Source organism: Lemur catta, chromosome 9 (assembly GCF_020740605.2).
Source record: "Lemur catta isolate mLemCat1 chromosome 9, mLemCat1.pri, whole genome shotgun sequence".
Classification (NCBI taxonomy): Eukaryota; Metazoa; Chordata; class Mammalia; order Primates; family Lemuridae; genus Lemur; species Lemur catta.
Window position 1 is genome coordinate 79121858 of NC_059136.1, and position 13743 is coordinate 79135600.

Consider the following 13743-nt stretch of genomic DNA (forward strand, 5'->3'; position numbering starts at 1 on the left):
CAGGCCTTTCTCCCCGTGGAGCAGCGTATTTCAAGGGACAAAACGTGGGCTCAAATCTGGACTGGGATTCTTCCTTGCTGAGACCACTTGACAAGCTATTTAAACTCGTTCAGCCTCAAATATCCCAACTATAAAATGGAGATTTACTCAGGCAGCAGACCTGTGCCGAGAGGCCACGAGGTACCATACACTCTGCACATATATTATTCCTAGTCCTTGCAACACTTTTTATACGTTTTCTATTAACATGCCATTAGAGAAGGCCACACAGCTTTGAGTGATAAAACAGGCCTTGAAACCCAAGTATGCTTGATGCCAAAATCCACGTCCACGATGCTGCTTCTACACTTGTGGAACAAAACCACTTTCCAGCTGCATTTCCCATGACATCTGTGCAGCCTCAAGGGTGGACACACGCTGTCGCCCAAGCCCAGCATCACTGCCTGCCTGTCCTTTGCCTCATCCTCCCACTGCTGAGACCCTTCTCGTCCCTCAGAGCCGAGCTGAAACAGCACTTCCTCTGCGCGGCTTCCCTCGTCTGCCATTTAGAATTAATAGCTCCTGCTTCTATATGCAAAACGCTATTCCTACTTTACATAAGCTCTGATGTCAGCCTCTTTGTACCATGTCTACTTATTCATAAGTCTCTCTTCTTCAATAGATTGTAAACTCCTTGAGAGAAGGAACAATCTCAACCATCATTGTATTTTTAGCATTTAGCATATGGGTTTTTTAATACTAATAGGTGCTCAAAATTCATCTGTTAACTTCTTCAGAAACCATAGTTCTTTAGTTTCAGAAAGCCTTTTTAAAGCTCTAATTTCATCTCCTTAAGCATTTTTGTGATATTTTCTGTTAAAGTTCCTTCTTACCTTGTGTATGGGAAAAGCTTTGCTTTGGAGAGAGGCACCTGGGCCAGATGTCCTGCTCTGCTCTCGGATCCGGAGGCTGCAGCTCTTTGCTTTTTCCTGATTTTGTGCACCCCAGCCCTGCAAGCAGGCCAGTCAGGCTGCCGGGGGCCTTGGCACCCGAGCAAACTAATGACGGGTTGAAAGTGTACCATCATGAGCAAACAGAGGCACAGACCAGCCGGCAACCCAGTAGCACTCGACTGAGGCTCAGGGAGGGAGCTGGCCCTTCAGGGCAACCAGGTTCACCAGGTGAAGGTAATATAGCTGGCCGTTCTCCAGCTGCAGCCTCCTTTGGAAACCAGGAATGGCCAATGTTCCCCAGCCTCAAGGCCAGGCAAATTCTCTCCTCTTCTACTTGTGCCTCAGCCCTCCAAAGACACCAAGGAGCAGGAAATCCTGTGCCTGTTCTCTTTAGAGATCCTGGGAAAGTCATGGCCCAAATGCCTGCACCAAGCCCCATCAGCTCAGCTGAGGATAAGCAGAGACCGACAGGGTGTCAAAGATGAAGCCCACCTGCCGCCTTCTCAGAACAAGGCTACTTAGGTGAATCTAGTTGAACTAACGTTTTTCCTGGAAGAACACTATGCTAGGTGCTATGGGAAATACATAAATAAACATGCAACTCCCCTGTTCTCAAACAGTTTACAGTCTGGCAAAGAAGACAGGCACACACTGCCTCTCTGGTTCCCTTTGGCTTTGCTGGACCTGGCGTAAGGGTGCCCATCCTCTTGCTGTTGAAGCGCCGGGTCACAGCAGAGGAGAGGGGTGGCAAAGACCTGGCTTGCTCACCACCTGGGCAGCCTCACTGGCCAAACAATACATTCATTACTTGGATCCTCTTAGATGACTATGCAATTGGACTGTCTTTAGTCGTCAGCCTTTAAAACTCAGATCAATGTGTTTCAATCAATTCCCAAAGAACAGACTCTGAGTGCTGAGAGCCACAGCTGCACTCAATGGCGGCTTGTTTTCAGGGCGGTGTTGGCAGACAGGAAAGGAAGCATGCCAGTTATCTGCATTTCCTATTCTAACAAGCAGCGTTTCCTCCTCCTGAGGCATCTGCTAGTTCTATGCAATGCTCTTACCCAGGGAACCCATAGGAAAGCAAATTCTTTTGCATCTGTTGGGATCTGGCGAGTTCTCCAACACAGAAACCTCCGCACAGGGAGGCAGTGGGGAAAAGCAGTGCTGGGAATCGGAACTCCTCGGTCCTTTCTTTCCCCAGCCCGCAATAGGCTAGTTCAACACAAATTTGCAAAGTGCTGAAAATGGAAGCAGGAAAAAGGAAGGGAAAGGAACAGAAGCCTGGCCCAGAGATGCGCTAGCAGTGTATAAGAAACTCTTCTTAAAGAATTCAAATGGAAGGAATTGAATTGGACTTTGAAGCAAGAATAAAACACTTAAACAACATTGTTTGAAGACTTTTGAAAGCTTTGAACCTGGTCCAAGATTACTTAAAATGTGGTAGATATTTACAAACCATATTTAGGTTCTTAATTGAATTCATCATCTCAGAGAACTACACCCCGATCCCCTCAGCTCCCCAAAGATGTTGTCCTAGGCGTCTCCTTTTGACTGTCCAAATCTAATTGATCACCAGCACCCATCAATTCAACTTTCCTAAATAGTCTTTGAATCTACATCCCCACTTCATTTCCACTAGCTCTGATTTAGTTGCACCTTTTCTAACTTCTCATCTGTGTTACAACAAAGGCCTCCCTGAACAAGGTCTGCTTGCCTGTGTTTTTCTCTTTTTCTTTTTTTGGGGGGTGATTTTTGTTTGTTTTTTGCTACGAGAATTGTATTACAATTTCCCAGTATGATGGCCCACAGAATAACAACCACATGCTCATGTCGCAAATGCACCACACTTCTTCATGGGCTCTGTGACTTTCTTTCTTTACATGTGTTTTTACCTTCCTGGAATGTCGCTTCTCTTCCACCACACTTGTCCACCTGATAAATTTTGCCTGATTCTTCAATGCTTGAGTCAATCATTATTTCTCCATGGAAACACTCCTCTGACCTCCTCAAGCTGAAGTAAGTACCCCTCCTATTGCTGTAGCTTGCAAAAACTGTTGGCTTCCTTCTTTTTTCTTCCTCTACCATTAGCTCACTGGAAATAGAGACTACTCCTTATTCCCCTTCACTCTGTGCTTGAGCTTGGCACTAAGCAGTTGCTCATTAAATAGTTGTTGAACAAATGAATGAACAAGCCTCTGCTAAAAGAAAATAAGGTAAAACTAAGGGAAGAAATATACTACTTAGTTACTACTTGTTTTATAAAAATGGCTGTAAAAATGTTTCACCCCAAGCTCATACCATATACAAATATTTACTATGAACTCAAAATGAATCATGAATCTAAATGTAAGAGCTAAGACTATAAAACTCTGAGCAAAAAACAGGGGAATACATTTTCATAATCTTAGGTTAGGCAATGGTTTCTTGGATATGACACCAAAAGCACAAGCAGCAACAACAACAAAAAAAAAAACAAACCTAAATAACTTGAACTTCATCAAAATCAAAAGCTGTTATGGTTAAAGAAACACCATCAAGAAAGTGAAAAGACAGCCCACAAAATGGTAGAAAATATTTGCAAGTTATATACCTTGTAAGGGACTTGTATGTAGAACATATAAAGAACACTCACACTGAAAAATATAAAAAGAAATAACACAACTTAAAAAATGGGCAAGTTTAAGTAGGCATTTCTCCAAAGAAGATATACAAATAAAGTACATGAAAAGGTGTTTTCAATATCATCAGTTATTAGGGAAATGCAAATTAAAACCATATTGAAATACCAGTTCACATCTACCAGGATGACTGTACTCAGAAACAAACAAATAGAAATTAATTTCTCCTGTGGCCATTCACTTGGGTTCTATGTCTCTTTAACCAGCACACAACTGGGTCATAGGGAATAGGACAAAGTGACAAAAATTATCATATATGTGAATTCTAGATGCATCAAGTTGACTGTAAATTTAATGTCAAGGGCACATATTGACTCAGGATTATCTGACATAAAAAAATAAGTCCTGAAGTCATAAAAGTTGAAAAATCAAATTGCAAGAGACACCTGGAATGATCAGGGGATGGAAAATAAAAACAAGAAGGCAGTGGAGAGCTATGCATGGCCCTAGTCAAGGGATCGCCCATAAAGAGCAGATAAAGGTAAGAGACGGGTGATCGTGGAGCGTCAGTGCAAGGAGCTGTAGAGTCTGAATGCGTTGAGGAAATTCGTAAGTTAATCGCCAATGTGATGGTATTAATAAATGGGGCCTTTAGGAGGTGATAAGTTTAGAAATGCAATTAGTGACCTTATAAGAGAGGTGTGAGGCAGAGGGGAATGGGGTGTGACTGTTAATGGGTACAGGATTTTCTTTTTCAGACCATGATGGAAATGGTCTGAAATTATATAACAGTGCTGGTTGCACAATTCTGTGAATATACTAAAAACCACTGAATTGTACACTTTAAAAGGATGAATTTTATGGTATGTAAATTATACCTCAATAAAGCTGTTCTTTTTTAGAAATGTTTCAGGACTAAAATGGATTGCATATTGAGAATTTAAATCTTCCTTTGTGTAAAATTGTGAAGGGTAATATTTAATGTAAACACCCATTGATCCAGACTGGGTTAGGGGTAGGAAATAAGTGAAATTGACAACTTCTATGACCACTTAAGAAGTTAATAAGACAATTAATGAAAGTCAGGTTGACAAAATGCCATTTTTACTTATCAAATTGGAAAAATTCATGGCGTTTAATAATACACAGTGTTATCTGGGTTGGAAGGCAATATGCATTTTTATATACTGTCGGTGAGAATGTGAAGTAATGCCAACACTTTGGAGAGCTATTTGACAATATATAGTAAAATGTAAAATGCAGTTACCGCTTCAACCCAGCCATTCTTCATCTGTAAATTTATCCTAGAGATACTCAAACAATGAGTAAATACATATGCATAAAAAATATTAATTGTAGTGCTGATTATAATATCCAAAATATTAGAAATAATTTAAATATCTACCCATAGAGGATATGTTAAATAAATTTTAGTATTTTCACACAGTAGAATACAATGCATGTATTCAAATGAATGAAGTCTGTTTGTATTACTTTGGAACAATATCCAAGATACATTAAATGTTAAAAAGCAAGGTGTTGGATTTCTATAAAATAAACCTGCTAGTTGTCTACCCAATATTCATTCTTTCCTTCATTCTTACTAAACAAACCCTGATTTTACTCAGCTGCAAAGTACCTGTCTAAAAGGACTTATTCCTCAGCCTCCCTTGCTGCCAGGGTTAGCCAATGAGACCTAAGTGGAAATTGTTGGGTAGGGCCTTTGAGAAAACTGCTTAAATGAGGTTAACTCAGCTAGGAGACACAATCTTTTGTCCTTTCTTTTTTCTTTTGGCCTGGTACATAGATGTGATGGCTGGAGCTCTCGTCACTCTTTTGGGACACAAATCAACTTTGAAGATAGAAGCCATGTTAAATGTGATGGAGCAGATTGGCAATAGCCAGGGAGCTGCCCCTAGTCTGCCTTCCTGCCTGCCTCTGACTTTCACATGACAGAGAACAATAAATCTCTCTCTTGTTTCAGCCACATTTGGGGGTTTCTTCTGTAAGCAGCAAAATCTTATCCTAACATATGATCTTGTAAACATAGATGAATGTTTGGTATACACGAGATGTTAGAGCAAACTACAGACAGTGACTTGGTGGTCTGGGCTGGAGGACAAACATTTCATTGTATACTCGTTGGTATTGCTTAAATTTTTACTATGTCTCCATTTTGCCTGTCTCACGGGCTACCCTAAATTCTCTAGCTGCAGCCAGCTCTCTCCCAGAGCTCTGCCGCTTGCTCCCAAACTGCTCCCACCAGGTGAGGGAAATGGCCGGAGTCTCTGGCTCCTCCCACAGCTTCAGGTGACGTCCCACACAGTGGGGTCTGGCTTCTCCAGCAGCTGCCAAGGGGTCAGGGGAGGCAACCTGAGGGTGTAAGAGCAATAACACCCCGTAGGGTGAACTTCAACCTATGAAAGGACAGAAAATGAGAAGGAACCAACAAATCTTCATTCATCCCCGACAGACTGCTACAGGATGTGGTGTTTCTGCATATCTTGTCCAGAGCCACGCCATGGGGCCACCAAACGTTCAGCCCCATTGGTGAAGCAGCAGCCAAACCGCATGTGAATGTGAAGTCACAGCCCTCCCTGTACCTGCTTCCCGGCCTGCCCCACCGCAGCACCCCTTGCCCTCACTCTGGCTGCCCTGGCACTGAACCCCCAATCCAGCAGTACCACTTAACCTTTTCTTCCAGCTCTGTTTCCTAGGGTAAGGCAATAGGTGTGTATTTCTTTTTCAATTAAAAAAAAAACTAATTTTTTTAGAAACCCAGTGAGCAGAGCAAAAATGAGGGCATTGGACCCCAGCCAGTGTATTGGGAGCTATTCTAGTCCATAAACTCTTTTATTTTTGCAGTTAACCAAAACATTAAATGTAAGTCCTTTTTTGTTTTCTATCACAGTGCAGCATCCTTATTTTTCTTAGTATGTCTCATTAGGCCTTCTACACTGCCTAGTAAGCAGTAAAAAAAAAAATACAATAAAATCATAACATATAAAAAGATCTGAATTTTTACTGAATTATTGAAACTCAAGGGACAGAGCCCCAACCAAGGACGCAGGAGAACGCCTGCCTATGCCGTCCTCATCTGACTTTGTCTGAAATTTAGAGACAGTCAAAATCCCATCATCCTGGAATCTGATCTCTGAGACTGCAGGATCAACATAAGAGACTCCAAGGCCATGCGGTGGTTTCTATGTTGACACCAATTCTGACATTCGCTGGCAGCCAGAGTGAAAACCGCAGGCCTGGGGAGCTGTGTCTTCAGGGCTAGGTGACCTCAGTGAGACTCCTCGTGACTGCGGTGCTCAGAAGCTGGAGTAACGGCCACAATCTTCAGGCTTTCTTCTGCTGTTACACAGCTTCAGAGTCGTCAGCTGCTGCTTCTACAACAGGGAGCCAACCTTGAGAGACAGGAGGATTATCAGCCAAACACACACACGGCCCTTGCAGTCCCGGGGTATGGAAGCCCTGACCTCCAACTCCAAGTCTCCAAACTCTGACCCACTGCTCAGCAAACTGAGGCGCCCCCTCATCCAGCCTGGGAATATCGGGTGTGACTTGTTATATCCAGGAACAGAGGGAAATTCATTTGCACAAACTCATGTTGAGCCCATACACCCCAATGTCACCCTCCCTGCATTCTCTTTGTCCTTTAGAGTCCTTCCGTGCAAAGTGAGGAGATGGCAACACACTGCGAGCATTCTCACAGCTCCGCCAGGGACCAGCTGTTGTGTCTAGGCACCCGCGAGGCACTCGGGACTCCAAGCATGGCTCCGACAGAGACACTGTGGGCAGGTGCCAGTGTGCTGCCCCTCCCCAAGAGAAACACACAGGTCTGTTCCAGACATGACGCCAAAATTGCTGCTTTAACAACAGATCAAGAACTTACATGCCCTTGTTCACAGCAGCAATATTCAGTAGCCAAAGGTAGAAGCAAACCCAAGTGTCCGTCAATGGATGAATGGACAAACAATATACGTTACACACATACAATAAAATATTATTCAGCTTTAAAAAGGAATGAAATTTGACGTGTGCTACGACATGGATGAACCTTGACAACATTATGTTACGTGAAATAAGCCAAACACAAAAGGACAAACACTGAATTATTTCACTTACATGGGGTACTTAGGATGGCAAATTCATAGAGATAGAAACCAGAATAGAGTTTACCAAAGGCTGAAGGAGTGAGGAACAGGGAGTTATTGTTTAATGGGTATGTGGTTTCTGTTTGAGATGATGGAAAAATTCTGGAAATGGAGAGTGGTGATGATTGCACAACAATATGAATGTATTTAATGCCACTGAATTGTACATTTAAAAATGGTTAAAATAATAAATTTTATGTTATGTAAATAACAAAATTAATTTTTTAAATGAAGATAAAATATTCTGTGCAGAGAGCTATTCACTTAAAAATAAGCTATGCCTTTAACATATACTCATTAAATATCTATTATGTCTTAAATTTTGGATTAGATCTTTTGGGTGTTGTGGATATAAAATCTCAGGAATGCTCAATGCTTACAAGCAGTTGAGTAAACAAGAAATCAATATGGGAAAAGCAAATAATAATATATGTGAAGTGGAGAAACTGAGACACAGAGAGGTTAATAACTTGCCCAACAATTATTATGTGGCAATGCGAAACTATTAATTCAACACTGATATTTGAGCTTATGCTGCTAAATTATAACTACTCCATCCAATGGTTCTCCTAATATATGGAACCGTCCATCCTTACCAGGGTACAAAATACCCTTTCTCATCAAAGATGAGATTTGTTAGGATACAACTACTATGACACATGCCAAAATAACAGAAGCTTAAACAAAATAGGGTCTATTTCTCCTTCATGTCACAATCAATGTGTAAATGGTCTATTTCTATAATGACGTCTCTATGGTGCAGGGAACGCATCCTCTTTTGTCACTGGTGCTCTGCGTTCTCAGCATTAACCTTCCATTTCGCAGCCTAACATGGCTGTTACAGCTCCTGCCATCGTGGCAACATTCCAGCCTGCAGAAAGAAAAGAGGAAGACTGAGTAAAAACCCCATCCCCTGAGAGTACAGCCCAGCAGTGGCACATACCACTCCTGTTCACATCACAGAACTTAGTCTCACAGCCACAGGTAGGTGTAACAGAGCTCAGCTGTCATGTACCCAGCTGTAACTGGGGGCACTCTGGCCGTAGGAAGAAGGGGGGTTGTTAGGAGTAGTCAGTGTGCAGTCTCTATGACGCTCACCCCTTACCTCTGGACAAAGTTAGTCAAGGTCCCTGGTTCCTGATCTCCGTGGGGCCGGGTCGCCTGGCTGGCTCCTCCTTCCCCTACGCCAGCAATCCACTCCACACTGTGCCTCTGTGCTGAGCCATGAGTAGCTGACAAGCAAATTCCAGTGTTAGGAAAGCAGTCTGATACGAAAACCTACAGCAGGAGATTCCAGTTTGGCATGGGAGGAAAGGAGACTTCCCTTAAACCAACTCAATGTGCTCTATGTGTCATATTAATCGTGAGAAGTGAGAGACACAGGAGACTGTGTGACCTGCAGCAACCCTAGAACACACACCTCAGAGGGGAACCCTGGCCACAGAGCATCGAGAAAACAGCGAATAAAGACTAGGACTGTGTCATCTCCATGTTCATATTCGCAGCCACTAGGGTAGCACAAGACCGAGCACAAAATACAAATGAGCATTTTGGGGGCAGTTTACAAAGTATGTCCATAGATGTTATCAAATCTTTACCAAAACCCCAGGAAATAGTTATCATTGTTGGCCCCATTTTACAGATGATGAAACTGCAGCTCAGCAGGCCAAGGGAACCACTGGGCAATGATATACCATCAGGAAAGGGCAGAGCTGGGCTCGAGTCATTTGGGGGGAGAAAGCTGAATGGGGGAAATTTTCTATTGTGGCCAAGTCTTTCTGTAAAACTAACAGCACTTAGCTTAACCTTTAAAATTTAATACTAATCATACTTATGTGAACTATTTATTTATTCTTGCATACTATAGGACATATAACTATCATGGGTATCATGGGTATGTGTCAGATTAGTTTGCAGCACTAACTCCTGTGCCTGTTAGCTCAGTGTCCTTCCCTGGGGCTCTCCCTCCCCCACGATGCTGCTGACCCTCTGCTCCAGCACGGACTGTGAGGGACGGAGACAGGGGATGAAAGCAGGATGGCCATACGGGTCTCACAGCCAATCTAGACAGGATTTCCTTCATTTCTCTTCTGTCCTCCCGCCAGATCCCCTGTGTAGCCCCCGACAAGGACAAGCACGGGAGTGAAGTAAGAAGTAATGGAATGACGGGGCAAACTGCACTGGGCTTGGACTCAGGTCTGAGGGGTCTAATCCTGGCTGTGACACGGACTTCCTAATTGACTGTGGGAAAGTAACTTGATTTCTTTAGCTTCAGTTTCCTCATCTATAAATCAAAGATGACAGCAGCTCCACAGAGAAGTCCATGAGAAAATGGAATCCAATGAGATACCACAAAGATGCCCAGCCCATAGTAGACCCACAGTACATGTCCCCATAGAACTCTTCAGCTGAAGGACTCATTCCAACACTTCTGTTTCATAAATGAAGAAACTCAGAGAGGTAAAGCATGGCTCTCAAGGTGGCCCAGCTGGGCAGAACAGGGCCAAGAATAGAGAGCAGCTCTTTTCACTGCAGCCTGGTGCACCGTCCTGTGCACCAGGCTGCTCTGTTGCACGGAAGGCGAGGCTGTGAGAATGCAGGTGAGGATGCGCGTTTCAGGAGCAGGTTTAGACAGGGGCGAGTCTCAGGGTTGGGCATGTGCGTGGGCACACACGCATGCACATACCTGTGTGTGTACACACTCACACAACGAATTCTCCTTGAGGGAAAGGACTTTGTCATTTCATTCTCTGCTGTATCTCTGGTGCCTAGAAAACTGCTTGGCAAATTGTAGACCCCAGTCAATATTTTTGACTGACTGATTGAAACACACACACACACACACACACACACACACACACATGCACACACACATGCACACAGACACTCTTCAGCAAGGAAGAGCACAACTGGAACTCTACTGCCGAGTCCAATAGCTAGAGTCAGTGCTAGAATTTAAGCCAGACTAGTTGTGCCTCAGAACCTTCTATCGCCTGCTAGAATGCTCTCTCTGCCAGTGCTCAGCACCCTCAATGTTCCAAAAGCTTTTAGGCTCCAAACAACTTCTCTACCATCAAAATTTAGCCTTCTCTTGTCCCATTGCTTCTGGGCCCTGACCTCTCAACAATCTGTATGACAACAGGCAGGATTGAGCTGATTAAATTAACCAATGGACAAATTAGCAAGAATGAATAAAAATCCTCAGCAGCCTGGTATAAGACAAGGTAGTGGAATATTGCAAAAGGTCGGTGGGAAGTTAGCCATGGAAATTTCCAGAGAACAAAAAGACTATAATTCACCAGTGTTTCCCTGACACCCAGAAAGGGACATGGGGAGAACTTCAAGGAACCACGATCTAAAGGACGTTTGCGGTTTGTCTTTTTCCTTGAGGCTCTTAGCAATTATGAGTGTTACAATGGCAGGCTGGTCCTCATGCTTGAGAACAAGCACTTCAGGAACGTCTCTAGACACCCCAGCTGGTGTCTAGGATGTAGGATTCCTGGACAGGATGGAAAATGTAATTCAAGGAAAAGCCAGAAAGGAAAAGATTCTGTGAGACAGAAGGAAATTGAAAGTGTCCACAAGCTGATAGGTTAAAAAAGGAGATATGGAAGTAAACTGCTATCACCCAAAAGAGGAAGCGGGCTTCATTCATTTGTCTGTCGATCCATTTACTCACTCAACTGGTCCTTACCGAACACCAGCTACGTGCAAGGCCTGTGCTTGGCATTACAGAAACCACGTGAGCCAACAGACGCAGGTCCTGCCTGCAAGGATGTTGTGCCCCGATGGAAGAGACAGATTTCAATCAAATAGCCACACGTGTAAATGTAAAAGTTCTACTTGGGCGAGTTCCAGGAAGGGGAGCCTGTGATGGCAGCACACACTGCTGGTGCCCTGCCCAGACCTCTAGAATGCCTCTCACGGGCTTGGTGGGCGAGCCGTGCCCAGCTGCTGCCACCAGGCTCCACCCAATGGCTCCTGCGTGCAGCTTTCCCAGCGGATTGCCCAGGACATTTCCTGCAGGAAGTGCTTGGAAGCTAACCCACCCTGGGCAGCCTATGGCCAGTCACCGACTGAGGTGGGAGTCCAAGAGCCCCCACATCCGCCTCAAGGCAGGACAGACTGTTCAGCTCACCCCCCAGAGCTCCTTCCCGACCAGGCTGAAGCCAGACTCACCTGAAACCACATTCTCGGGCAGCTCTTTCTGCATCCCTGTCTCCGTTCCTTTATTCCCTTTCGGTTTTCCTGAGAGTGGTCTCTCCGTGACCACACACACACACCCCCATCAGGCTCTACTTTTAGAGAATAGAATCTAAGATAATAATATTTTGAAAGTATATGATTGGGAGATTTGACCAAGTCAGGGGGCTAGGGAAGGCTTTCCTGAGGAAATGATTGAGTTGCCCTGAAAGGAGTCCAAATTAACAAAATGGGTTGGAAGAGAGAAGATAGCTGTGCTCACTTTGGTAGCACATACACTAAAATTAGGACAATACAGAAAAGATTAGCGTGGCCCCTGCGCAAGGATGACATGCAAATTCGTGAAGCATTCCATTATTTAAAAAAAATAAAAAATATAATAAAATAAAAAGAGAGAAGACAGCCTTCCAGGTAGAGGAAACAGCATGAGCAAAGGTCCTGTGGCAGCAAGGAGCCTGGCCTTTTTGATTGCCTAAAAGAAAGTCAGTATGTCATGAGCCCGCAGAGCAAGGGGAGGCTGGTGTGTGGTGAGATGGCAAGATGGGCTCAGGAACCAAGAGGGCTGATTCTTCTGGGGGATAGAAATGGAAGTTACAGGAGGATAGATTTCAGCACAATAATTTGGCCATGATAGCAAACACTAGTGAAGGAATTGTTGCCTTGAGAAGTAGTGAGTTCTTATAAATGAGAATGTTGGTACCCGTCAGGGAACTTACATATGGTATAGAGGGGGAGTGGATATTGGAAAAGAAGATCCTTAAGCTTCCTGATTTTAAAGCTGAATGATAAAATATTTGGCCTATTTAGTACGGCTTTAGTGAATAAAGCTATTCCTCCAAATTCTGAGCTAGACAGTGGGCACAGGCAGCCCAGGTGAAATTGAGGGGTGAAATAGGTTATGTCCACACTTCTCGGTGTCCCCTTCTCCCCAGGAGGGCCACAGGGCCCCAGACTGACCTTCCCCACCACACTTGCTCTCCCCGAGAGAACTGGGTGCTACGGCTCACAGGTGTCTGCTCTCACCCAAGTGTACGTCGTAGTCGAGGGTAGCTGTCCGAAGCATGGGGTGTTGGAGTTAAACTGTCTGATTTCAAATCTTGGCTCCATATTTCCTGCTTTATGTGACCTCAGTTCTTTTTCTTCTCTTTTATTTTTCTCATCTGTAAAATGGTAATAATAACAGTACCTACTCTACTGGGTTTTATTAATGATAAATAAAATAATAAACAAAAATCACTTGGTGCAATGCCTGAGATATCATAAATGCTCATTAAATATTGGCTACTATGATTTAAACTAAGGAGCCAATTGCTAATAAAGCTCAATGCTACACTTTCTAGAACAGCACGAATTTGAAGCCACTCTGTCTGGATCCCAACCTCACCCCCACCCCTTTCTTGTTGTGTGACCTCCTTGGACGAGTTCATTCAGAGCTCTGCACTTCATTTCCTCGTGTAAAATGGGAATAGTGATCACACCTTCCTCATTAGGTTGTTGTGAGAATGAAATGATTTAATAGCTGTAAAGCACTTAAACCAGAGCCTATCCTGGACGAAATATTAATAGGTATTATGTTATTAGTATTTGAAGAATTATTCCAATTTCCAATGATCATTTGTTCACTGATAGTCTGAAGAAATGAATCTGTAATAAAGCTCAGTGCTACGCATGCTATTCTAGAAAGCACAGCACTGAGCTTTATTAGCAATTGCTTCCTTAATTTAAATCATAGTGGCCAATGTTTAATTGCCTGGAAGGGCAGGCAATACTGGCTTCTTGGGAAGTTACTGCCAACTGGGAGAGTCTTTGGTGCCCAGCAAATAG

General features: G+C 43.7%; 1 non-coding gene across 1 annotated transcript; it reads left to right on the forward strand.

The window, feature by feature from the left end:
- The first annotated feature begins 12173 nt into the window (after positions 1-12173).
- LOC123645304 lies at positions 12174-12280 on the forward strand. Its single transcript, XR_006737497.1, has one exon. It is a non-coding gene; the product is annotated as a U6 spliceosomal RNA (small nuclear RNA).
- The last annotated feature ends 1463 nt before the right edge of the window (positions 12281-13743 follow it).